General features: G+C 45.5%; 1 long non-coding RNA gene across 2 annotated transcripts in view; it reads left to right on the forward strand.

Annotated features, from left to right (window-relative positions):
• The window catches only part of LOC112951856, a 97,885-nt gene that overhangs the window by 3,495 nt on the left and 69,716 nt on the right, over window positions 1-24,674 (forward strand). For both annotated transcript variants that reach the window (XR_003250284.1, XR_003250283.1), the window contains exon 2: window positions 21,835-21,913. This is a non-coding gene — a long non-coding RNA (uncharacterized LOC112951856). The remainder of the gene's footprint in view (window positions 1-21,834; window positions 21,914-24,674) is intronic.

Genomic DNA, 24,674 nt, shown 5'->3' on the forward strand with positions numbered 1-24,674 from the left:
CTCGCGCGGGGGTCGCCGCTCCGAGGCCGCCGCGCGGAGGCACCTGCGGGGCCCGGGGGCCGCGGTTGTCCCCGCGGGAGCCGCGCCGGGCGCCTGGAACGGCCCAACTTTTCCGCCGGCGGCGGCTGCGGGCGCGTTCGCGGCTCCCGGCCGCGTGTTGCGGCTCCCGCTGCTCGTTTCTCTAATCTCCCTCTTCCCAAATTCCTTTTTCTTTCCCTCCTCCCTTTTACTTTCTGCTCCCCGCCTGAGTATTTCGCATTCTCCTCGCTGCTTGTTCTCCAACGCAGGCTCCTACTGCGTCTTTCCTTTCTCCTTGATGTATTTCAGCCCTTGCCAAACTTTGTTGTTGTGCACAGTCTCGGACGAGGAATCGCAGGAAACTTGCAGGGGGCGAGAGCGAAGCCGGCAGCAGCAGCAGCRGGTCTGTCCGCGGCGCTGCCCCGCGGCAGGGAGCCCCGGCCGGCCGCTCCTGCGGCTGCTGCTGCGTGTCGGGGCCCAGGCGGATACCGGGGCTGTGCGACACCCAACCTGCGCACTGGTCTCCATTGGCGCCTACAGAGAGGCCTTGGTTAAAATATATATATATATATGTATACGCACACATACACGCCTCCGTTTGTATGTGGCCTGAGCCCCAAGCTGCATCCGCCGCTTATATCCCGTGCCGGAGYGGGCAGCGTGTGCCCCAGGGCAGGGCAGGCCCCGCTGCTGCGCGTGCCCCCAGCCCCAACAGGGCCCGGTGTGTCCGCGAGGTTTAAAGGCCGCTCCGGGCCAGCGTCGCGGCGCGTCCGGAGGAGGCGCGATCTGGGTCCGCCACGCTCGGAGCCGTGCTGATAACATAATCTGTTTCTTTTTAATTGGCAGAGTCGTTTACACATGATCTCTCCCTCATTTTCCTGTTTTAAAGGAATGCGTATCCATCCCTGATTACAGCTCAGGTCAAAATCCCTCAGCACTTGTAGCAAATCTCTTTTAATTGGTCTCATTTAGCTCTCGTAAGGTTGTGCTTTAATCCTCTCTCTTCCGAATCCTTTTCCCCAGTCTGTAATGTAATTTATTACAGGATATTTTATAGGCGAGAGAGCAGCCCTGGCTGTCGGCAGCCCTTGCAGCGCGTCGTGTTTCTCCGTGCAGCTCAACAGGCCGCTGTGGCTGAGCCGGCCGGTCTGTGACGGGTCGGAGCCCGGGCCCGAGGCACTGCTGTTGGTACCAGCGGCGCCGCGGCCCCGTTGGGTCAGGTAATGCAGAGCAGACGCTCTGGTCCTGCTGCTCTCGCTGCTGTGCAGCCGTTGCCAGCGCCCAGTCTCTCCRAGCTCAGGGTTTTTCCCCTCCCAGCCGCCACTCCGAGGCTGAGTGTAAATGCACCCGAGTTGCTGTTTGTGATGGGGGGCTCCGCGTGGTGCGGAACCAGCACACACCTCGTCTTGGGAGCCTCTTTCCTTAAGGCGCGGAGCAGCATCTGCTACCCTGGCACAGGTTACGTTCTCAGTCGCCCCGGGAGGTTTAGCCTAGCACATAGATCAGAGCCTAACTGCACCTTCTGCCTTGCAATATTTGAAGGTCTCACGCCTCTGGCAATGGCTGTTTGGGGACTGTTTTTCAATATAAACCAATATCCAGAAAGGAAATGATATAGATCACCAGATTCAATCCATATGTGCCCTATTAAAAATGCAGTAGAAATCTCTAGATGTGAGTGATTAATTAATCTCTCCATCAGGAAGGTATCTTCCACAGTATTCTTCCCGGCTCCAGTATTTTCAGCAAGGTAGCTGATTTACCAGCGAGCATGAGGTAGTTGATAGATTTGTAAAGAGTAGCATGGACCCTGTGAAAATATTTACAGCTTATTGTGGGTGATGCTACAAGAGCTGTTTTCGCTAGGGTGGGATCTGCCATTTGCTTGGTTTCTAAAGCAGCCTTGGAAGCTCTGCAAACACGGAGGGTGATGGTGGGTCTGTGTCTCTGTGCAGACTCAGCCGGGGTCTGGGTCTGGCGGGAGGGCTGAGCACGGGGCCTCCAGCGCTCCGGGCAGCCGCTGCTCCCGAGCGGGCTGCAGGCTTTGCATGGCCCCAGCAGCTGCGGTTGTCCTCGGGCCGTGTCGGGCTGAGGGACCTGCTGCTGTGTGCTCCTGTCCCGTGCTGTGTCCTTGGGCTCCGGCGCCGTTCGGGACGGGGAGCAGGGAGCGCGGTCTGGGCGTTTGGAGCACAGCCATGCTGMGCTAGTCTTGTCTTTGCTTTATTCACACGACTCCAGTGCGATATTCCAATTCCTTTTTCCATTGGAAGCACCTGCACTTAAGTGAAAGGTGGTCCTCACCATTCCCTCTAAACGAGAGGCACCAGAGAGCCTTCYCGCTGTCTCTGTGTCCTGGGATTCCTGCTCTCAGGAGGAGACATGTGCTCCTCGGAGGTAAAGGCTTTCCACAGTGGGGAAGAGGGCACAACATGAATCTCTGTGTTAATTGACGTTTGTTCTGGCTGCAATTGTCACTAGGATTATTAGATAATACATATAATAACAAAAATGCTCTTTTATTTATTGGTGGGTGATTTCCCTCCCTTTTCAGCACTCACCTTGGGAGCTGGCCTAGCGGGAAGAAGGGACAGTGGAATGACAGTGTTTTCCCTCCTTCCTCAGTCTCTGCTTTCTGCAGTGCCAGTTGCCCTCCTGCRCTGCTCTCAGCCTTGCCACCCTCACCCCAAGCCCCTTCCTCAGTATTGCTCCTGGCTCCTACATTCTTCATTTCGTTTGCATCAGAAGCTCTCCAAGAATACAGCGTTCCTTGGAGCGCTTGACATTGGGAGGCTTATGTGTCAGGGCCATTAGATTATGTGACTGAGCAACTTGCTGTTCTTTGATCATTTTGGTCTTCTGGTTCCAGATGATTCCATTAGCCTAATATTTTGGTGGTCTTTCAGCATGTCCCTAATTAATGCCAATTTGCTTGGCAGTACTTCTAAAGTAAAGTCGGAGTTTGCATGGATCTTCTCTCTTAAATTTTCAATCACTTTCATTTAAATTCCTCAAAGGAAGCAGTGGAATGGCAGGCCCTGGCTGTGATAAAATCCCAGTAACAGAGATCAATTTAGAAAAGCAGAGTTTAATATTTGCTTCAAAAGGTAAGAAGAACCCCAGAACGTCTATTTTTGTCCTAGTGTCATTTGAATAAAAAGCTATTACATTAGCTCTCTGGCCCCTTCAGTGCTGTGAAAAGCATGGGAAAATCCATGGCAGAACCGGAATTTGAAGTGTTGGAGCTGGTCGTGTTTGGGAGCTGGGCTCGCATGGCTGAGTGTGAAGGTCTGCGACAGGAGGGGCTGTGTCTGATCCAGTCACTGTGTCCCCGTGCGTGAAGGGGGCATTGGGAACCTCTCCCCCTAAAGCAGAGGTTCCTGTTGCGTGGGGAGAACACGTCCTTGAAGTAGTTTTTTTGCCTTTCTGTTAAATATAAAGGAATCTGGTGGTGTTAATTTCCGATGCAGGAAGCACAGAAAGCAGGGCAGATGTCTGATGGTGGGTAAACTGAGTGCCTCCCAGAGTGGCGTCTAACTGTATCTAACCCAGACCTTCTTTCATTTTAGCATTTTCAATAACTTTAGTGATAATTGACTTGCATAAATTTGTTTCTTCTGGAATAAGCAGCTGCTCTTAACTGCCTTTCCCTTCTTTGGAATGGCAAAATTTTGCAAATGCTGAATATTATAGCATGTTCCACCACCTTTGATAGACTCTTTGCCCTTAGCTGTTTGGTTGAATCATTCCGCAGTCAGGTCCCCATGTACCTTTTTGGTAACCAGACCCGTTTTGTGACTTGGGCACCTCTGCTTTTATCCAACAACTCGGACCAGGTCATGAACAGATCTTCATTGGGGTCCAAGTCCCAAAAGTTGAGGTGGTAGATGGTTTGGGAAGTACATATCAGCAGGCCATGTAATGCCCTACATCTCTTTTCCTTTTTTTCTCCTGTAAAGAGACAGGCTCTGTACTGCACAAGCTGGAAATTTCATCTCGCAGTGAATTATGAGCTCAGGCTTTAAATGGACCAGGCTGGTGGCACATTATTTCTACATGGCTGCTTGAGAGGAATAATGTAATTTCATAGCGAGCTGCAACCTCTTAACACTTGATGGCCCAGGTTGAACCAGGGGCACGGGGGGACTTGGGAATCAGTGCCACCCTTTAATTAAAGGCAGAGCCTTTCCTTGGAAAAAGGGTCGACGTCTTGGCTGACTCCTTAGAGCGCTGTCATCACCTGCATCCTGTGTGTGGTCCTGCTCCGTGGAGGCAGTGCCAGGAATAGGGACATCTTGGAAGTGGTGTCATCAATGGCAGTGGCGGAGGTGGAGAAGATGTGGATCCGGGGCGGTATCAAACCTGTCTTTTCAGTGGGGTAAATTGGGTCTTGGCCAAGTCCAGGAGCTCCAAAGAGGTGGTTGATTCCAGGTTGAGGCCAGGCATAAATGGCTCGTCTCCATTTCTAATTTATTGCCCAGACTTCTTCCCAGAAATATTAAGCTCTTATTTTTTTTCTCTACCTCAGTTACGAATCACGGATTTTAATTTATCTTGCTTTTAATTTCATTGTTGTTATCTGCTTTTAATTAAATGTTTTGGGTTCAGCCAGCGACACTTTAGCTCGCACTATGAGTGCTCTGCCCCGGGGTGACTCACGCTCATCTTCCCTATTAGCAGAGATCGTCACTGTCTCCTGACTTGGGGGTTGTCTGCAGCATCTCAGCCATTTTCTTCCTTTTTTTGTCCTATTTCAGACCTGGCCACTTGGATCGAAACCTGGTAGGAGTAAATTTCTTTCCCTGAGATAAGGCCCTGGAGCAAACGTGCCATCCTGCCTGAGCACCTGTAGCTCAGTATGGTGCAATGGTGTGTGGAATATGACCCATTGCCTGTGTCCCTATGCACATCTAAACAGAGCTTTCTACAGGGAAACGTGTTCACCTCAGACAAATACTGATGTTTGCTTTTCCCAACGCTGCTTTTGAACAGGAATTACTCAGTAACCACACTTAATGGTGCCAGTGGTAGCAGACAGAGCTGGAGCTCCCTTCTGGTCTTGCTTTGTGTGTGTGGGGAGGTTAGGAGCAAGGTAATGCCCAGCACTTGTCCTAGTTGCAGGTCGGGTTCAGTATAACGTTTCTTTAAGGTTATTACAGTTGGTTCTTTGGCACCTTATAGGGCCATTTTACAGTTAATCCTGTTTGCGTATGAGTCTTATTCTTGCCCCACTGCTGAATGAGCGTGGGTGAGGATGACCTTCAAACATTACTTCTCTTGGCTTGCGTTGAGGCTGGTGCTTCCACTGAGAAAAGCCACCCGTCCCGTCCTGACTCTTCTCAGCAGTGACACAGCCTCTCAGCAAGCAGGATGGGGAAGCGGATGTGAGCATTAAAATACTGAGAACAGAACAAGTCTCCCTTTTTTGCTGTGCTAATGTTCATTTTTTCAGGGAAAAAGGAAGATTGTTTTTCAGTTGATCAGCAGGAACAACTGAAGGCAAGTGAGGACTGAGCACGAGTGCCCTGGGGTCACTGAGGGGCTGGGGCTGCTTCCTTTGGAGGAGAGGAAAGGTCTGCTCATGTTGGTTCCTGCCAAATGATCACCATAAAGGTGCAGTTTCACATGGGCTCATCGAAAGAGAAGTCCTTTCCTTTAAATCAGCCCAGCAAAATACTTGGATGTCAAATGTATCTAGGTTAGGCTGAAGTAAGAGTGGTACTAACAAACTCCAAAAGGATGTCAGAAACGGGCCGCGTGATGACACATGAGCTGTGCTCCCAGCAAATTGTGATACAGCAACTGCGTCTCTTCCTGGACTCCCGTTCTTTTCCACTTCTAATTGCACAATGATAATGCAACTGATATTAAAACTGATTTTTGTATCATCTTATATCTTCAGTTATGTCATTTTCTATGAAGGGAAGGATTGAAGAAATTACAGCAATGGTCATTTCTAGAGAAGATGCATCCTGGGGAAGTGGAAAGCTGTCACTTTAATCAAATTGCAGAGCAGAGCAAAGGTCACAGGTTCTGCATGGAATTTTTGAGCTGTTTTCCAGCACTTTCCAGCTTCTCTGATGAGTAGCACTGCATTAGCTTTGCATTTCAGTGGAGTTTACCACAAGGACAGGACTTGTTGCAGCAGCAAGTTATTTATGTTTCTATAGAAAGTTTCTTTGTTTTGTTTTGTCATAACTTAAGAGGAAATAAATGCTGTTTCTTTGCTTTTCTCAGCATCCCTTTCCAGTCCCCTGCTGTTGACAGTCTGACCCATGGTGCTAGTCTGGACAGTCTTTTGGGATTGAAATTACCGTGAGCATTTCGGCCCCTTCCCCTTCCTGCAATAACATCTTCCTGAAACGCATCCTGTGCAGGGGTGAAGATCAGCAAGAGGAACGCGCGCAGGGGAAACCCAGGCAGCGTCTGCCTTGGGATCAAGGTCGCTCTCAAAGCCTGTCTGTGAGCCTTGTAATCTGTACTCGATATTTGCTGTAAATGCATCAAGTCAAGCACCTCTTCATACAGCTGTGAGATGGAAATGACAGAAATGCAGGACTCCATTTTCCTCCCCAACGTCGGGCTTCATTGTCCTGCGTCGGGCTTCATTGTCCTGTTCTGGAGACAGGATTGCTTAGGGATGCAGAGTTAGTTTGGTCTTCGTGGCCTGGTGGGTCAGAGACCCTGTCCTTCCTGTGCCAGAATGGGGTTGGTGGTACTCACTCTGAAAACAGTCGTTGAGACCTCTACTGCTCTGGGCTCTCTGTGCAGCCCTGTGGCCCTCAGGCTTTGCAGCCTCTGTTGGCATGTCCGAAACCCTCGTGGGATTTGCTTGAGAAATTGCATCTTCCTTTGCAGTGCCCACCTTCTACAGCGACTGCCGTCCAGTTCAGCTGTGAAACTGCTGACGATGTTGGGGAAGTGGCTGGAGAGCTCGTGGGTGGGTGCAGAGATCAGGGCTTTCTCAACAAACAGAATAGGATGGGGGGACTCRTGGCCAAATGCAAGGAAGGACGAGCGTGTCTGTACTGATATTGGCACCTAATCTAACACATCTTAAATTTAGCTTTACTACCACAAAAAAAATTTTTTTTATATATATCTTTTAGGAGAAACCTAGAAATCTAGCTTTATTTCACTGTAATGGAAGATAAAAGAGGCATATGATGTTGCATATAAAGTATAGGAAGGGGTTGCATACTGCTCTAAAATTTCTTTGGGGAATGTAAGGAGATTTCCCATCCATTTCTTCATGCTCTGTGGCAAGGCTTAGCTGAGAAATAAGAGAATAAAATGAGGGGAAAGGAATGGTTTTTGAGTAGTATTGATCTGAGCCTGATCTGGTGGTAYTGGCGCAAAGGGCTTTTTTATCCTGCCATTGTCACCCAGGACCTCCTTTAACAGTGGTGAAGAAATGTCATGTGAAAATTCCTAGACACGTTTGCTAATGATTGTCATTTTGGGAAATGGCAGGCTCTGGGAAGCAGTAAGTGAGAGCAGCAAACGAGSCAGTTCTTCCTTGCCCTGTTGTGGMTGTGGCACGGAGCAGCGAGTCCTGCGCTGCCTTCTCTTGGTTTGGGAAACTTCCTGCCCAGGGTCAGCATTCCCATTGCCCCGGTGCCTTGACATCATCGGGCTTTAAGTGGAGGAGCTGCACAAAGTCCTGCSTGATTGCTGATTTTTCAGTGCTGCAGCACTTAAATATGCAGCTTGAGGCCTTTTATTAAAGGGGCCTCATTACCACAGAGCAAGTGCAAAGTGCTGTAAAAATTCCGTGCCCATTTAATGTAGTTCATATTGGGCATAGATAATCACTATTGAGGCTTAAAACCTTTGGCATATGGTGCATCTGGGAGCGCTGAGCCATGGGCAGAGGAATCCCCCTTTTCTTTCCCTTTCCAAAGGGCTCTTTCTTGACACTCAGGTCCGATTGCTGCTATTTCTCCGGGCTCTGCAGTGTGCAGAGCCCAGCAATATGTGGGCAGCTAAGTAATGCAAAGTACTCTCCTGTCTAGTGTTTCATTGTTCTCTCTGCCCGAGGCTTTGCAGCCTTGGGGTTTTTTTTACTTAAAATCTTTAAACAATGGATTATCTGTTTTCAAGGCTTTGGAGGATTTGAAATAGCAGTTACCCTTAGGCATTTGGCKCAAGATTACAGCAGTAAGTACATTCATCAGAGCCCCCAGCCCTCCCGAAAGCCAGGCAGTCATAAGATTGCCTTCACCGTGTTTTTCTACTTCTAAGTCCAGTGAAGGGAATCAACTTAACAGTTCAAGATGGTCCAAGTTCCCTTTGACCATCCACACGGGTCTGTGAAAAAGGGAACGTGCGGAATGATGGAGAGCGCCTGCGTCAGGGGACCCTCGTTCTCCTCCCACATTGGCTTCTACCCCAAAACCACATCTGGGTTTTCCAGGAGAAAGCTAACTTTGCTTTTTTGCTAAAGCCCAGTGCTTCTGGAAATGTCATATTGCTTTAACATTTTCAAAGTGGAGTGTAATTTTAATGAATATTGACATTTCTGAGCTCTGTGTGCCAGCTGCTGTTTTTCTGGAAGATGGTGCTGGGGCTGCGGGGCCGCATTCCAGAGATTACAGTCCAGTCGCCTCCAGTTGCGGCTCTGATGTGGCAATTTGTGTAGGAGCACTTCTCGATTGCTTTATTTAAACAGAGAACCTAATGTTTTTCTTCTGTTACTATGAGAGCTAAAGTAGTTTACAGATATTAGACATTCTGGTGCGTTGCTTCGGAGAAAGATGTCAGCTGTCAATAGGAGACCCAAAAGCCAGTTCTAATCAAAAGCAATATTTTCTAATGTGGTTTATTTCTGCACGGAAGAGCTGTTCAGCCTATGACTCTGCATGGTCTGTGCTTATGCAGGACTAATGACTTTTCTCCAAAGTATGGCTGTGTCTCCGGAAAGATCATTGCCTGGGGAGATCCGTGCTGCCTGTGGATGTGAGCCCCTGTGAAGGCTTCTACCTCCAGCAGGTTGAAGGGACTGTCAGTAAGTGCTGTGTCCTGCCCTCTGAGCTGCTCTTATCAAACCACACCATGCTGCTCGCCACAATTAAATAGYGTGTGCTAATTTGCCACGGGTTTCCTCAGAACACCCTCCCAACATGTTGACGTGGATTGGAAAAGCTGGAATTCTCTGAGAGGGTTTTGTACTTTACTCCCTCTCCTTTTCTCTTTGCTTTGCTTCCTGCCGGAAAGCACTGATAAACATTTGCTGAAGCATCTTGTGTGCTTTCAAAGCATGGGATATGCAGGACTTTTGCCTGCAAAACTTTGGGCTTACGTTTCAGCAAGGAATGCAAGTATTTTTGGCATTTATTGCTAGACCTGAGGTAGAATTTATTTACAGGCAGCCTCAGCACCGTGTCACACATCAAAAGATGATGGCAGCAGGAGGGGTTTGGGGACTGATGCTTACAATGATGGCAGCATTTTCTACTGTAGTTTTGCCCTTTACTGCCTCACTGCAAGGAGTATTCTCACCGTTTGTTTCAGCAAGCAGGCAATGCAGCAGGTTTGTGCGTGTGCCCTGGAGAATCGTGGCAGCAAGTCTGAGCTTTTCTTACCGATGTGGATGGGTGGGATATAGAAGTGAATAGGAGTTGTAACCAAAATGGATATCTATTGTTTTGGACTTTTTCATGGCTGCTAGGAAGAATATAAGTGTATATGTGTGTGTGTGTGTATGTATATATATATAGGTGTGTGTGTGTGTGTGTATATATATATATATATATATATATATAAAGTGACTGTTGATACTGCATTGCTGCCAGAATACTTTTTTTTCCATCCCATGAAAATTCACTCAGAGATTTGATGTCAAGGGAAAAAAAGTAGCTTTTGCATGCTTAAGATTTTGTAGAACTTAATGCTTAGAAACTCTGAAGAGCCCAGCCACTATGAGTGTCCTTGAGCCTGGGGCGGAGCTGGGTTTTCCCATGAATTGCACCTCTCTGCTCAAATGGTATGGTCAGTGCTGGAGCTGTCACCAGGGCTGAACTGGTCCTATAGTTTGTGCTCTGCAGCCTTCATACAGCAGGAGAGAAGGAAGCTCCCATCTCTACTTATATTATTTTAAGTATTATAAAATAGAAAGCATGCTAAAGATTTGAGGTGTTTTTTTTATATATCTGCTGATGATTGACTTTTTGGAACCCATGATTTAAGCAAGAATTCTTTTGTGTGATTTATTTAAGCAAGAAATTCATATATATTCTTACTGAGAACATATAGAGTGTTATGTGCAAATTAACTTGCAGCCTTGAAACATTAAATCTTAGGAGCTCAGCTTGCTGCGTTTACTGGGATACTTTTTTTTTTCCCCTGGCTTTGGGGAATGGGTTGCAAAACTTCATACCTTGAATTTCTTCCTGTGTTTCGGCCTTTCGTCTTTGCTTCTGTGACAATAGCATTAGTGTTTTGGCTTAAATGCTAGCTGTGTTTTGCTAGAATACAGGGAGAAAAAGCATAAAAGTTAAGTGCCTTTAAGAAAAGAGGAAATTGGGAGACTGAAGGTGGGAGGTCCTGTGGCATTAGCGGTGAAACAACTTAATATATAATTCATGAGTGAGTAATTTGCTCTTTCCTTTTGCAGCCTTCTCCTCCAGAGGAGGTATTAGCCTTTTCCTTCTCCAGCTGGCTTCTTTGCCCTGCTGCTTTTAGGAAAAAATGGCAAGAAGAAGGCACGGTGGAGCAGGTGTTAYAGAAAGAGTGAGGAAACAGGCAGGGTCCTGATAGAGAGTCAGCAGGTCCCGTGGATCGTAAGGCTAAATGATGATGAAACCCTCTCGTTATCCTTCTGCTGCAGAGCCACCCAGCCCAGAACTTGGATTGCTTTGAGTGTGTCTCTTCTGTGAAGAAAACTGCATATCTTGAGTGTTTTCTGAAATAAGAGGTGACACGACCAAGTCTTTGGGCAAAACAAGGCACCGTGAGCAATTTTGAGGAAAGTATTTTAGACTCAGAACTGAGGCTGTAGCTCAGAGAGGTAGGACTCTGTATGAATAGTGTGTGACCCCAGAATCTTTTCAGTGATAATACTTGTTCAGTTTCCTTTATTATTACAAAGAAAAGGGAGCAATTAGTCTCAATCGCTGTTTTCTGCCTCAAGAATATCAGAATCTCCTTTGTTTTTGGAGGATGGCTGCAGGGCTTTAGGGTTTAAAATTCAGGGACTCTTAGTAGACTTGCTGTGTTCTCCGTAGACTGGAGTGTCTTTTGTTACAGCAGTCTCTATACGTTAACGTTGCGGATGTAGCTCTGCAGTCATGTGGTCTGGTATTTCATTTTTAATCAGACCCGAACAAAGATCATCTGTGCAAACAGCAGGGACTATAATTAAAGCAGACTATTTCTTTCCATATTGCCTAGTGCAAATCCAGGTCTTCATATKGAAGAGATCAGTGAGTTTAATCAGTTGACCACTCATTCTGTGCTAAAGACAGACTGTGATTTGCTCCTGTTTTGCTGCGAAGCTGCTGTATTTTGAGCCTGCTGTTGGCAACCTGCATGCCAAGTTGCGGCTATCTGCCTTTCTTGTAATGTAAAAATTCACTGCAAAGGGCAAAGGAAAGGCTGGGTGGGCTGGCTGTGGGACATGGCTTCAGAGGTGCTGCAGCACAGAGCTGGGGTGATTTTGAGAGCAAGGTGGATTTTGCTAGTGAATTAAAAAATAAAAAACAAATAGGAAGTGAGTCATGTTCCACTGCTTCTGCTAGCAACACTGGAAGGAAAAAAAAAAAAAMCTAGTGGATACATGGTTTCCATGTGAAAGGAAGAACACAATGGTAGGAAAAGATTCAGCCTTAGAAGAGAGAAACCTTACCAAGAAGGAAAATCGAAGGGAACAAATGSTCTTTGAATGGTTTTAAAAGGAACTTGAGCTGTTGGTTTCTAATGGAGCTCTTTGCTTTGGGCCCAGTGTTACATTCAGCGGTTTTAAAGCTTTGGTGGTTCTTCTGTGCCAGGAGTTATTTTTTTGGATCAGATGGAAGAATGGTATTTGCTTGAGGCTCTTTTGTAGAGCAGTTGGCCTTTTATCTCATCTGAGTCACGTGCATCAGTGGAAGGTGCCTGCTGTGTCTGCTCCTACCCCTTTGGCTTCCTAATTAGCAAGTAACTATTTTCATTCATTTTCTGGTTTCAGAGAAATATTAAAAGCATGTGAGTTAAGTAGAATGCAGATTACTCTTTGCGATAGTTAAATTGAATCCTTCTCAGCAACAGGAGAGAAGTAGAAAAGTAGTAGCTTATGCCCAAGGTAGGTCTTTGTCCTATCTTAATGTTTGTCAGTAGGTCATACACCGTTGTCCTGTCACACTAGTGATTTTCCAGATAGATCTCCCTTTGGACAGTTGGATTGACCACGTAGATTTACTGCAGTGTTTGCACCTCTGCTACTGAAGAGAGGAAATGAAGTGTCAAGCGAGTGGGCCCTTCATTTGCAGCCTAGTATGACAAGGAGGATCTCAACGACTGCCCATATTTAACGTCTCCACGTTAGACGAGCATGTCAAAACTCATAAAATAGAAACTGATTCACTTATCCTCTAGTATATGACAAATCTGAGTGTCTTTGACTCACGCATATCGAGCACGCTTGGTCATACCCTCTCTCTGGGGTGCCARAGGGCCTTTTTCACACCTCCCAGCAAAACATTGTCACTGGTATTTCATTATTGATCGTTGCCAGCACCAGGTGGCTTCAAACCATGGCATGTGCTTCTGTCATTTTGGAAATAGTGGTGATATCATCAGATGTATTGGAGACATCCTTTAATATTTTAAACAGCTGGTCTAAAGCTAGTTTTTAGTCACAGTGGCCCTTTGGTCCTGCCGTTCCCAGGCTGCAATTGTGGAGCTGTCAGGAGGCTGCTCCAGCCTGGTCCTTGCCCAGGACGGTGCAGTGAGGTGGGTACCCAGAAAAGCAGCGGAAACGCTCTGGGTGCAGAGGTCGATGCGTCGCCAGTAACATTCATACAGACTACAGTATGTCRAAGACTTACAATCATTACAGAGTTATTTTTATTTATGAAATAATTTAGCTGTAAAGGAGATATTGGCAGTTCCTCATTTTGAGGAGTGATTCAGGAGCACGTGGCTTGCCATTGGCAGAAGGGGAGCCTGTCAATGATATTGTAAAGTAACAAATTCAGTTCTGCAAAAAGGAAATACATTACAGTCAGGGCAAAATTAGTTTGTAGAATTCACTGCTGCAGTGCATCACTGGTGTAAAATTTATTGGAGTTCAGCGATAATATTTCTGTGTTATGAGAGTAGTAATTGTTAGATAGACAAATCCTGCAAATGAAAATAAAAACCTAAAGCCTTTTGGAGAGGACAGACCCCTTCCTTGATCCTAAGGTAATTTCTAAGTGGAGGGACCAAGAAGGACTATTTATTTCCTGAGGATTTTTCTACAAATTTGTCCTCAAGGTGGTCTCCTGCTAGGATTGGAAATATTTGGGACTAAACCAGGTAGACATTAGGATCCTGATGTGTATGAGTTTCAGGCCAAATTGAAAATGTTATTTTTATGCTTTAAATAGTTGTAATTCTTGTCAGACCATAAAACACCTATGAAGGTACCATTCAAAACAAGGCGTTGTGTTCAAAACAAGGTGTTATAWTCAGGTGATCACAAACATATTCTAGCTCATATGGCAGGATACTGAACCTCATCAAARGCTTGTATTTATTTTGAGGAGTAGTGGAGAATTTTTGTGAGGTTATCTTCAAGTGCATCTAGTTGTTACTTGTACTTGGCTCTGGCATGCAGTAGTACATCTTTAACCTTCAAACCATATTCCATTTAAACAACATCCACCGTTATCTCATGTTGGGCTGAAGTGCATCTGCTGTTTTGTTTGGCTCAACCTTTGTCCCTGTTCAGAAACAGCCGGAGGCCGGAGGCCTCTGCAGGGCTGCTCCCGGAGCCTCCTGCTGCTGCTTTGCCAGTTGCACCCATAGGAAGGCCGTGCCTTGGCCAGTGCTGCTCTGCCACCTCGCCCTTGAAGTTTGGGGCTAGCCTAGTGTGAAGCAGCCCTGGTGCAGACTTTCTGTGTGTGTTTCTGGTGGGTTATGGTGTCCCCAGTGCCAAAGTAGTTGTTATGTCTGTCCTCCCAAATGATGCGGCTTCTCGTTGTTTGGTGTCCAAAAAGATAAAAAGATAATCTTTAGATCTTCACAGTTGTTTTCCTCTGTTGGTCTCAGCGTTTCTTTGTTTTGTTTTTAATTCWTGTGTTTCGTGCATTTGGAATTTGCATTTCATGAGAAATAGACAAACCAACAAACCCACCTGCTTGCAGGATAAAATACCGCAGTCTATTGGCTAGGCAGCCAAACATAAAACGCCAATAAATTAATTAGCAATATCAATATGCCACTATTTAATGTTATCTTTTGATTGTGTGAAAACTGAGGAAGACTTCTCAGCAATATCATGCCTGGAAGAAACGGAGCACCATAACCTTGGGGTTTGCACGTTGGACTTGCACGTTTGCCTTTTCACCTGCACGTTGGAGCCTCTCCGGCCGAGCTCCGGGCTCTCTTCTGTTGCAGTGTGAGATACATTGGCYGCTGTGAGAGGCACCACTGACCCCGTGTGCTTTTGGGTTTATAAACAGCAGTGGGAAATCAGGGCACGCTCTTCAGCAGGGYCCAGCAAGGCTGCTGGGATGGAGCTCTGGGAGCTTCACTGGGATGGAGCTGCCGGGAGGTGCGCTGAACTGGGAGCTGTTGGTCTCCCAGGGCTGGAGGAGCAGGGGATGCCCTGGACCTGYTCCATGCCCTTTCCTTGCACGGGAAGGAACAGGGAAGCGCAAAAGGAGGAGTTTAGCACAGCTTAGGCTAATGCTAAACATGATGCCTTCTGGCTTTTTGGTTTTTTTCATTATAAACTCTGCTTACTGTGTATTAATTAGGTAAAATTTCCTGCACTCTCCTTGGTTTGTGTCATCTCAGTCTGTGTGATATGATGAACCATGTACAGCTCCCTGGCAATGAACCACGTAAGATAAAGATTTTCCATACAGGTTATTGGGAGAAAACTGAGGAGAAAAGGCTTTTCACGAAACCTTCCTGACAGAATGTGTTCAGAAGCCAAAGGCAACTTGGTGTAATAYTTGTTCATTAAGATTGATGGTTTATTTTATATTGTGCTGGAGTGAAATTAACCCTGCTAAAGAGCGGCATTTTCTGCGTGGATATGTAATATTCTTATAACTATCCTCTTCTGGCAGATGGCAGTTGTGCATGGGATTTTATTGCCATCTATGCATTCCTATTCCTCCATTTTCCTTCATATCCTGTTCTTTCTTCTCAAAGATGAAACTAAAATTTTAGCTTTGGCCACAGATTCTATTTTTGGTGTCTTGGAGAATAAATTTGTATTCGGAATTGTTCTCATCCGACCTGCAGCATTAGCTGCCCTCCTGTGATTTCTTGTGTGCTGTGAATGTATTGATATTGGCCCTGCATTGGTGTGTGTGGCTGGAAAGGATATGTAGAAGCAAGAGGCAGAAGTTGGCATTTTTTCCTGATTTTTAAGACAGAAACTAAATATAGGGAGTGTTAAGCAGATGGCCATGTTGTCGCATAATAAATATTTGAAGAAAATTAAATTATACCCTGCCTGTTTGCTGACGACAGTCTCGGCCCCCATAGTAACAGTAGCAGCAATAATAGGACTGAGGGTTTGCCGTACATTTATTTTCTCGTCCTCCAAGTGAGGAGGGAAGGTCCCAAGTGCCTGGGCAGGTCGGATAAGGAGCCCTTTGTGAGGGCAGGAGCAGTGACGGACCTGAGGCTTCTTTGGGYGCTTCCTTCAGAACTCCATTGTCTGATGACTTTTTTTCCTTAATTCCAGCCTAATTGTTTATAAATGGTGACTTGCCAAGAGTAGAAGTGAAAACCAGCGGCATGCTGCTGGCCCATGTGCTCAAGCCCCAGGCTTGCCATGAAGATGTGATGTCGAAGCCCTCCTGGGAGCTTTGCTGTGAGGAGGAGAAGGGTAAGGCAGGCCGGAGAGATCATCAAGTCTCGGCCGATATGACAGGTTTTATTTGCATAGCTGGGCTTCATCTAGTTGTATTAATGGAGAAAAAGCACTTATTTTATACAGAGAGGATGGATTCTGTCTTTAATCAACATTAGTTCCTCTGCTTTCTGCCATGAGCCAGACAGTCCTGTTGGCACAAAGCTGTTCATGCACATTAGCTTATCTTTACTGGGAGGACTCCTTTATTTTCCCGTGTAGATCATTTGGGTCCTGCTGTGTGTGAGTAGGCGGGAGGAGGAGAGCTGTAATGTCACTCGCGGGTGGGAAGGGTGCAGAGCAGATTGGATGCACCCAGCAGCAGCGCGTGGCCCATCRGGCCACGGTCCACGCTCCTTTTGCAGGGCTCTGCAGATGTGATAGAGCTTGTGAATTGCCTCTGTTACCCATTTCTGGCCGGTTTTTACCCATATTTTATTGCCTTCTGACTGCAAGTACTTGTATCACTAATAAAAATGGAGTTGGCTGTAAGCACATGGCACATGCTGGGAATAGTTTGCTTGCTTTATGACAGTAGAAAGCGTAATCTGTAACGTGACTGGCATATTTCTTATTTGCAAGTGGGAGAACAAGACCTGGGATTTTCAGTACCTCTGTACAGATTGGTCAAATGCCTCAGCTTAGAGATATGTTAAGAGCAGSCTGATCTCCTACATGCATGGTTGGTCCTGCTGCTAACATAGAGTGGCTAGAAAGCTCTGATTAATATAGAATGAACAAAATGCATCCTTAAAGTACGTGGTTGTATACCCACGCCTTTTGCCTCCRTACACACGGGTACTTTGCTCCTTTATTTGCTTGTCGCAGATTGGATTTTACTGTAATCCTGTATTAGGCTTTTTACTAAGCTGTGTCAGTGTAATGTTCATGCTCTTTTCCGACACTTTCGTCTCTACGGAGCCTTCCCTCTCCTTTGAAATGAATCCATAGCAGTTCTCCCGTCCTCTGAAACCTTCCCTAATACGTTGCCGTGTGTGTGTCTCTGATCAAATACTTTGCTGTCTTGCACCTCCTTGCAGCGTGCGGTCGGCTCCGCTTTCCCTGCGCTCCGTGGCTCTCCACACTTAACACGTAGTGTGGCACAAAGCAGGGCTCAACATCTCAACATCCTGCTTTTTAACATCCCACCCGTGTCTTATAATGGACTTGTTTGGCCCCTGGAGGGATGTCGTTTTCTAACCTAGTTTCAGGTTCGCTTCTTCTCTTTCCCATCATTTCCTATGCTGTTTCTGATTTTCTTCATGAAATATATGCTCACTTTTGATGCTTTATTCAAGAAGCAAGTGTCTGTGCTGGTTTGATGCTGTTTATTCAGTTAATCCTCTCTTTTTTACGCTTTGTTGACACATAGAAGTGCTGCACTTGAACTCAAGGTGTGAGTATTATTATTAATTATCTGTTCTAGTAGTATTGTAGTATTCATTGACACTTTTCTTTTTTAAGGGTGCAATATCTCAAGTAATTTTCTAGCTGTCATAACAGCCAACTACTAGTTGTTGGACCCCAGGGACCATGTTCTTGGCTCACTCCAGGTGTGAAATAAGTGGCCTGCTGAAGCTGTGTCCGTGTGCAGCCTTAGGTGTGAAGGAAGGCAGTAKAGAGGATTCCTGAATGTGGCACTGCGGTGCCAGCGGGTCCCTTTGCTGGCGCAAGGGGCATCCGTGCTGGTGGCCATGGGAAGGACGAGCAGGAGGGCGGCCTGCTGCTTATTTGCTGTGGCTGGAGGATCCACATTAGCTCCCTTGCTCTGCTCTTCCTGTGTCCTTTGGCGATTTCTTTTCCTTGATGCCTCAGCTCTGTTTTTGAGGACTGGGTATGCCTCCTAATAGCTGTCTGCTCTCTTTCTCTGTGGAAAAGTAGGTGGCGTATGGACTATCTTCTATTAGGTATGCACAAGCTCACAAATACATCTGTACACAGAATCATGATTTCTGTATGTGTTAGATACATAATATCTGGCAGTCCTAATCGCGACTGGAGTGTTTTGGTGMGTGCTGGAACGTTAACAGCAAGCAGAGTATAGTTGAAACAAAAATGCTGTGATGCTGCCTCAGTCCTTGGGGCACAAACATGGCTTTTTGTTCCAGCTGAAGGTGGGATTTGGGGGTCTTGGAATAAATACTACTGAATAGCTTTCAGAACTCATAGGTAGATGTATTAAAATATATGAGGAAAAAATCTTCTGTCATTTCTCCATTTTTTTCTTTCTTGTGCTATTTCTTAATATTATAAAAGCCAATCATCTTTTTTTTTTTTTGGTTTATTTTTGAGCCATAAAAAAAGGGGGGGAGATAAAAACACCACGTCCAGACCCAGGAGTGATGCTTGTATCACTGATGTTCTGTTTCAGTAGTACCTGATGACCACCTGTTTTGGAGGAAGTGATAAAAATCTCCGCAATGGACAATTATGTAATTATGAGTGACAGTTTCAAAAGCAGTTAAGAGAGCCCACACATCCTATTGAATGCAGTGGAAGCAGTGAGATCAGAAAAGAGTATTTTCAGCTTTTTGAAGGATAAATGCCAATTTCCCTTGTGTTTGTAGTAACTAAAGATGACTTCTATTTTTTATATATATATTTTATATATATATATATACTAGCTCTTACTAAAACATTGCTCTGATAATGGATTTCATAAATTGCATGCTTGAATTTCACAATATTGCATTGCTTTTCTCCCTTGTTTCTTCTACTCCATATAAAACAGAAATTAAAAGTCAGGTGCTTGAAGCAGGAGACTTGCTTCAGCAAGCAGCAGGGCTCGCAGTGGATTGTGAGTGGTAGGTGAGTCCCCAACGCTGGCAATTCCTGTGCAGCATCCCAGGCCTTGATGTCCTGATGTCCGCAGGGAACTCCTTAACTCTCCTTAACTCCTTCCTGCCGGGATGTTGTCAGCTGGAGCCCTGAGGGCAGAGCCTGGCAGCCAGAAAAGGGGAGGGATACCAGCTTGCAAGGGAAGGGAGCAGAGGCCAGGCCATTCGGGAGCACCTGTACATAAACCAGTGTATATAAGTATGTGTAAGGATATTTATATATTTAGTGTGCTGTAAAGAGAAAAAGAATAATCAGCCCTCCACGTTAATACGAGATAAGGCTAAAAGTAAAGGGCTTGAAGTAATTTTTAATTTTAAAAGATTAAAGTAATGCAGAAATGGCATTAGGGAAAACTTTTGAGCAGCAGGAGTAGTTAGGTGGTAGCCGGATTGCCGTGGGAGCTGATGGAAGCTCTGTCATGGAAGATTTTAGCAAAGATAACAGGCAAGCATGCCAGGAATGCCTTAGGTGTCACTGATGCTATCTGAAGAAAGTGCCTTGCAAGCCTGTGCTCCGTGTTTGCAAGGCTACAGAGTTTGCTTTGTGGAGCTTCTCTTCACATTTGTGCATGTGCTTTGCCCTGATCATTTCCATCGCATTTCCTTGAGCATTTTTCCTCCTGCTCTATGTTGCTTCAGTCAAGGTYGACAGAAAGACATTCCGGGTGAAAGTATAATGGTAATGTATGTAATGTCAGTCTTATTTTGTCCTAACTGTCTTACTGACTTTTTAATCACTGTTTAATACTACTAATCCAGTGGCACTGACACACGACATATATCCTTACAGAGTTGCTGCAGGGAATGAGTAGCTCCCAATTAAAGACCCTTTTCTGTTTCTTGTTTCCTTGTCATTTTCTTTGTTGCTCTGGCCCCAATCTGTCCGAGGGCTGTCTCGGTTACAGTTTCTTAGAGTAATCCACCATCTCCTATATACTTAATCGGCCTCACTTAAAGTTGTATGTAGTTGACTTTTTTTTCATAGATTACTTTCTCTTGCAAATATTTAATAACAGCCTGAAAGAAAATAGATGCTAATCTTTGAGAGCGCCGCAAATACTCTTCTTCCACGCTCAGAACCGCTCAGGGATTCCCGCTTTGTTTCTTTTTGCTGCTTTCCKGCTTGTGACAGAACTTTGTCCTTCCCAGTGACTTGAGCAGCCTTTTGTGAAGAGCTTCACCAAATCTTTTGGCAAAGTTCGAATAAACAATGTGTTCTTGTATTCCTTTAGCCCGTGGTTATTTTTAATCCTTGAAGGAATTCGGCTCTTTAGCAGATCTACCTTGTGTTCAATGCATCTTGTCCCCTTAGCTATGCGGAAATCTTCACTGTGCACGTGCTCAAAATGATTCCCCTTCCTTCTGCTCCTGAGAAGACTTGGGGGGGTTGCAGCCTTTCCAGTTCACAGGAATTCAGGTTTACTTTCCTATGTTGAGATGGTGCTTGCAAATGCAAAGCCAGTACCCACAGGTTATTTTTCAGTGGCATAAATTCTCATGCATTCCCACTTTTCTTTTGTTCCTGCATAAAATTGTATGTGGCACCATTTTAAGTGTGCGTCTTTGAACTGAATTAAACCAAAAACAAGTAAGAGATGCTGAATGTTGGTGGTGAGTGAAATGCAGATGAAGAGGGCACAGCAACCCAAGGGATCTAGAGATCCTGGAAACAGAGTGTCAGAATTGGGTGCTCCTGCTTTGCAAGGAGGCCGTGGAGAGGATGCAGACTGGCACAGCTGGAAGAGAGGCTGTCATGGAGTTCGTGTGTGTATCAGGCCAAGATGCAAGAGCACTAGGACTGACAAGGAGCCTTGGGGGTGTCTGTGCAGCAGATTAATAAGTTTGCAGATGCATCATGGCAGCAAGAAACAAATTAATATGACTTTGGGCTATCCACATGATGGAGAAGTTCCTTCTAAACAACTGAGAGAGTCAGCTTGCCAAGCGTGCAGGCCCAGACATCTTGTTTACAGACAGATGTGACCACCTGGAGAGCCGGGGGAAGGATGAGGAGTGAGCGCAGGCCGGAGGGCTCCGGCAACCTCTGCTGGGGCTGCCTTGGCTGCACGGCACCTCCAGGCCCAGCTGGAGATGCGATGGCAGCCGGCAGGGCTTGGAGGGGCATGCGCCTGGGACAGCCTCTCCTCACTCTTTAATGTTGCCTCCCTTGTGCTTCCTGCYGCTGTGAACCTGCCTTGTTGCAAACTGGTCAGGATGGTTAAGTCCAGTTAGGTAGCAGAGAGGAAAGGGAGGGTGTTTAGATGCTAATCCTAGGCTCTTTAGAAGATGTGTTTAAAAGAGGAGCATGAAATTAAATGGTGTAAATAGGTGCAAGGGGAGGAGAGGCTGTGGGGTGGCTTTCGGGAGCGTGTCTCTGTACCATCCGGAAGGCGTAGCGGCAAATCCAGGAGCGGGGCTGATGCCAGAGGCTCCTGTGGCAGCTGTTTYATTTGTGCTTGGGCTTTGGCAGAGGCTGGCATGGGCGCCACCGGGCTGATGTTAGATGGGGCTGCTACGGTGCAAACACATGTCAAGGGCAGGAGCAAATCCCACCCGGGGCAGGCAGGGAGCCCCTTGGTCCRGAACGCGTCCAGCTCCGTTGCCGGACCTCGCTTTCACACTGCTCAGAGAACAAACTGGTTTCTGATCATACCTAGCATTTYTATGTGTGTTCTCTATATGTAAGCTGTACAAGGGTTTAAGCTTCTGCCTGAGGCTCTTCAAAATGTCAGTAGCTGGACTCTTAGCAAGGSACGGTAGTGTGCGCGCTATCTTGTTGAATAGTTTGTGTTTAGAATAAAAGTGCTTGTGTGCTCAATCTGGGTGCAATGATCTCCATACTCACATGAAATAAAGTCCCCTTTGATCTTTTTTTTTCCTGTCTTTCTAATCCGGACCCATTTTATTCTTTTTCCCCTCCTCCTYCAGCTGCAGGGAGTGACTGTGGGCCAGACTCTGTTGGCTTCGCTCTGCGTCTTGGCTGCCGAACAAAGGTGCTGCCGAAAAGGTAAGTGCTTAACTTCCATCCCCTTTGATGTAGATTTACATTCCCAGGGCCTGATAAATTTAGACTTGCCATACCTGTCACAGCAAACTATATCCAGGTTTGAAATGGGGAGATTGTAATTTATCAGCTCATAAAATTGTGAGAGTCGGCATCAAAGCACAGCTCAGGTTCTGGCTTAGTGCAGGCGGCACCGCGCTCCGCAGCACCGCGGCCAGGGCACCCCAAAGGTTAAGTGGGTTTCACCCCTTGAGCACAGGAGTAGGGCTCTGAATTTAGAGCAACGGAAATCTTGGAGACCTGGAAAACAAACAGTAATAAAGCTAYGGTATTTACCCAGGGACCACCAAGGGAGGGCAGGCTGAGAGGCCTGYTTGGCTGCACATTTCCAACATCACTGTGGGGATTTCTTTATAAAATCAGATGTGTAACACATCAGGTGTCTTCTGAAAGTAGCAGAGGTACCTGGGCACTAGCTGAAAGAAAAGCCATTGTCAAATGGCTAAGGCTGACTATGAGATTGGGAACAGAGGGGTAAATTTAACCCCATARCCGTGCTGCATGAAGGTGATGCTGATGCTTAAGCAGGAGTTTGGAGAAGCTTTTCCTTGGCTCTGGGAGCCCTGCGTGCCAGGCCAAGGTGCCTCTGTGTTGGGGGACATCACCTGCAAGTGTTTCTGATTTGCTTGGAGTGGTTTGAAACAACAGAGCCTCAGCACAGAAAAGAACATTTAAAGACATCAGTCCTTTATGGTTGTGAAATAGGGTTTGTGTTTTGTCTGCATGCCAACACGACTGTGTTGAAGGGAGTACCCGGTACCCTAGGGAAGGGCAGATGAAAGTAAATATGTGATACCATAAAGTTGTTATTGCTTTATGTTTCATATGACTGCGTTAAGTATCACAAATGGGGATGGCAAGCATCAGCTTTGTTAGGAGCATCTGTAAAATCTTTATGTCCTCAGATGTTCTGGGTATGTTGGTCTTTTGCATTTGCTTTATACATGTCCTGTATTTAAAAATRCTCAGGGTTTCTACCTGTGCCTATAAAAATACTGCATTAGAGTCATTAGATTGATATTTTAGGAACTGTAGAGAGTCACAGGTTAAAATGTACTAGAAAATCCCAATTAGTAGTCCAGTAGGCTTCTTTATACACAATAAAGTGTTTAAAATATAAATATCTTGACTTTATTTGGAAAAATATCTTTAAATCATCCAGATTAGAAGCAAATATTGAATATTCTGTTAGAAAGCTGGACTCCTGCTGCCACTTAATGAAACATGTACTTCTAGTCCCTCAACATGTTGAAAGATTTGGATTTAAATCGTATCAGCTACTGTTACTGTCGGCTTATTTTTTCCTGCAGTAAGGAWTTTAATAGAAATACCACCTAACTGTACTGTTTCAGAGAACTGTGATTTTTCTATAATATATTTACTATGTTTTTAAATTATCTAAAATAACAGTTGAAATATTGACTTGTAAGCAGCTGTGAAACACTTCTTGGGGAGTTATGGGTATTTATTAAAGAGGTCACAAGAGCACTCTTTCTGTAATTACAGATTCTTACTGCTGTTTGCATTGATTTTTTTTCTGGTGTTTTTTGGTTTTGAATCCACTTTTTAAAATCAAAATGCTTTCACCATACTCTCTGCTCGTGATCTGATTTGGAGCCTCTTCATCCTGTCTCAGAATCTTTGTGAATTGATGTCAAAAGTCCCTATTAATGTGCAGGTATTGGATCCCAACCTTCTTCTTGAGTTTCTAGGCGTACCTCTCAGAATTTAGTGTAAACAGTGTTACATTTTTTTAAACTGTTGTTATTTCAGAGGTAGCTTACAAACTTTATGGTAGCCTTTTTGCAATCATTCAAAGCAAGCACAAGATATAGAAAGATTCATGCACGAGGTATAAAAAGATTCCCTTACTGTGTCTCTGCATAGATAGCTATGCCTGGCAGAGCAAGATCTTTTTGTGCTGCTTTTGCTCTACAACTTCTACCAAAAAGAAGCCTTCCTGACTAGGAAGATGTAAGAACACTAAAATAAGTAGTATACTGGATGTGGATGCAATTCCTAAGCTAGTTGTGTGTGTCAGAACTGTGTTCTTGACTGATGCTTGTCATGGCACTATAAATTGAATTAGTTTCTGGTTGTGCTTGGCATGTTTTCCCTGCCAAAGGAAGTGCAAGGAGCAATCATGAGGAATGTAATGTACAGAAGGATTTGCAAGCAAGCAAGAAGTTAGCTTAATAGCCAGAGATGGCAGGTAGGTGTGAGGATATGGCTGGGAAGAAGTCACAGTTCTGAGGCTTTAATTTGATTAAATAAGCATGAAGAATAATTCTCTGTGCCAGGGGGATTGTAGAGAAGAATAATTTCCAATAAAGTCTGCTTGAGCTATTCCCATGGTTCGCTGGAGKCCGAGCATCTTTGGTCTTTTTACCTGGAGCAGTTAAAATCATGGGAGACTCAACAGTACAGCAGGGTATTTGTTTTATATGTATTTTTATATGTTTGTAGATGCATAATTGTGTGTGTATATATGAGAGTATGACTAGATGAGGCATAAGTAAACATACACAATTCAAATCTGYGACCAAGGAGTTACAGGGCAGCAAAAACCAGCATGGGAATATGATGGTAGACAGAAATAAAATGAGAAATTAGAACTAGTGGTACTTGACCTACGGAAGGCTTAGGAGGAATGACTGAGGAGTCTGAGGGTCTTTCAGGAACCAGCTGCAGGCAGCTCTCCTTC

The sequence above is a fragment of the Nothoprocta perdicaria genome, unplaced genomic scaffold (assembly GCF_003342845.1).
Source record: "Nothoprocta perdicaria isolate Ctin4 unplaced genomic scaffold, notPer1 scaffold_105, whole genome shotgun sequence".
NCBI lineage: Eukaryota > Metazoa > Chordata > Aves > Tinamiformes > Tinamidae > Nothoprocta > Nothoprocta perdicaria.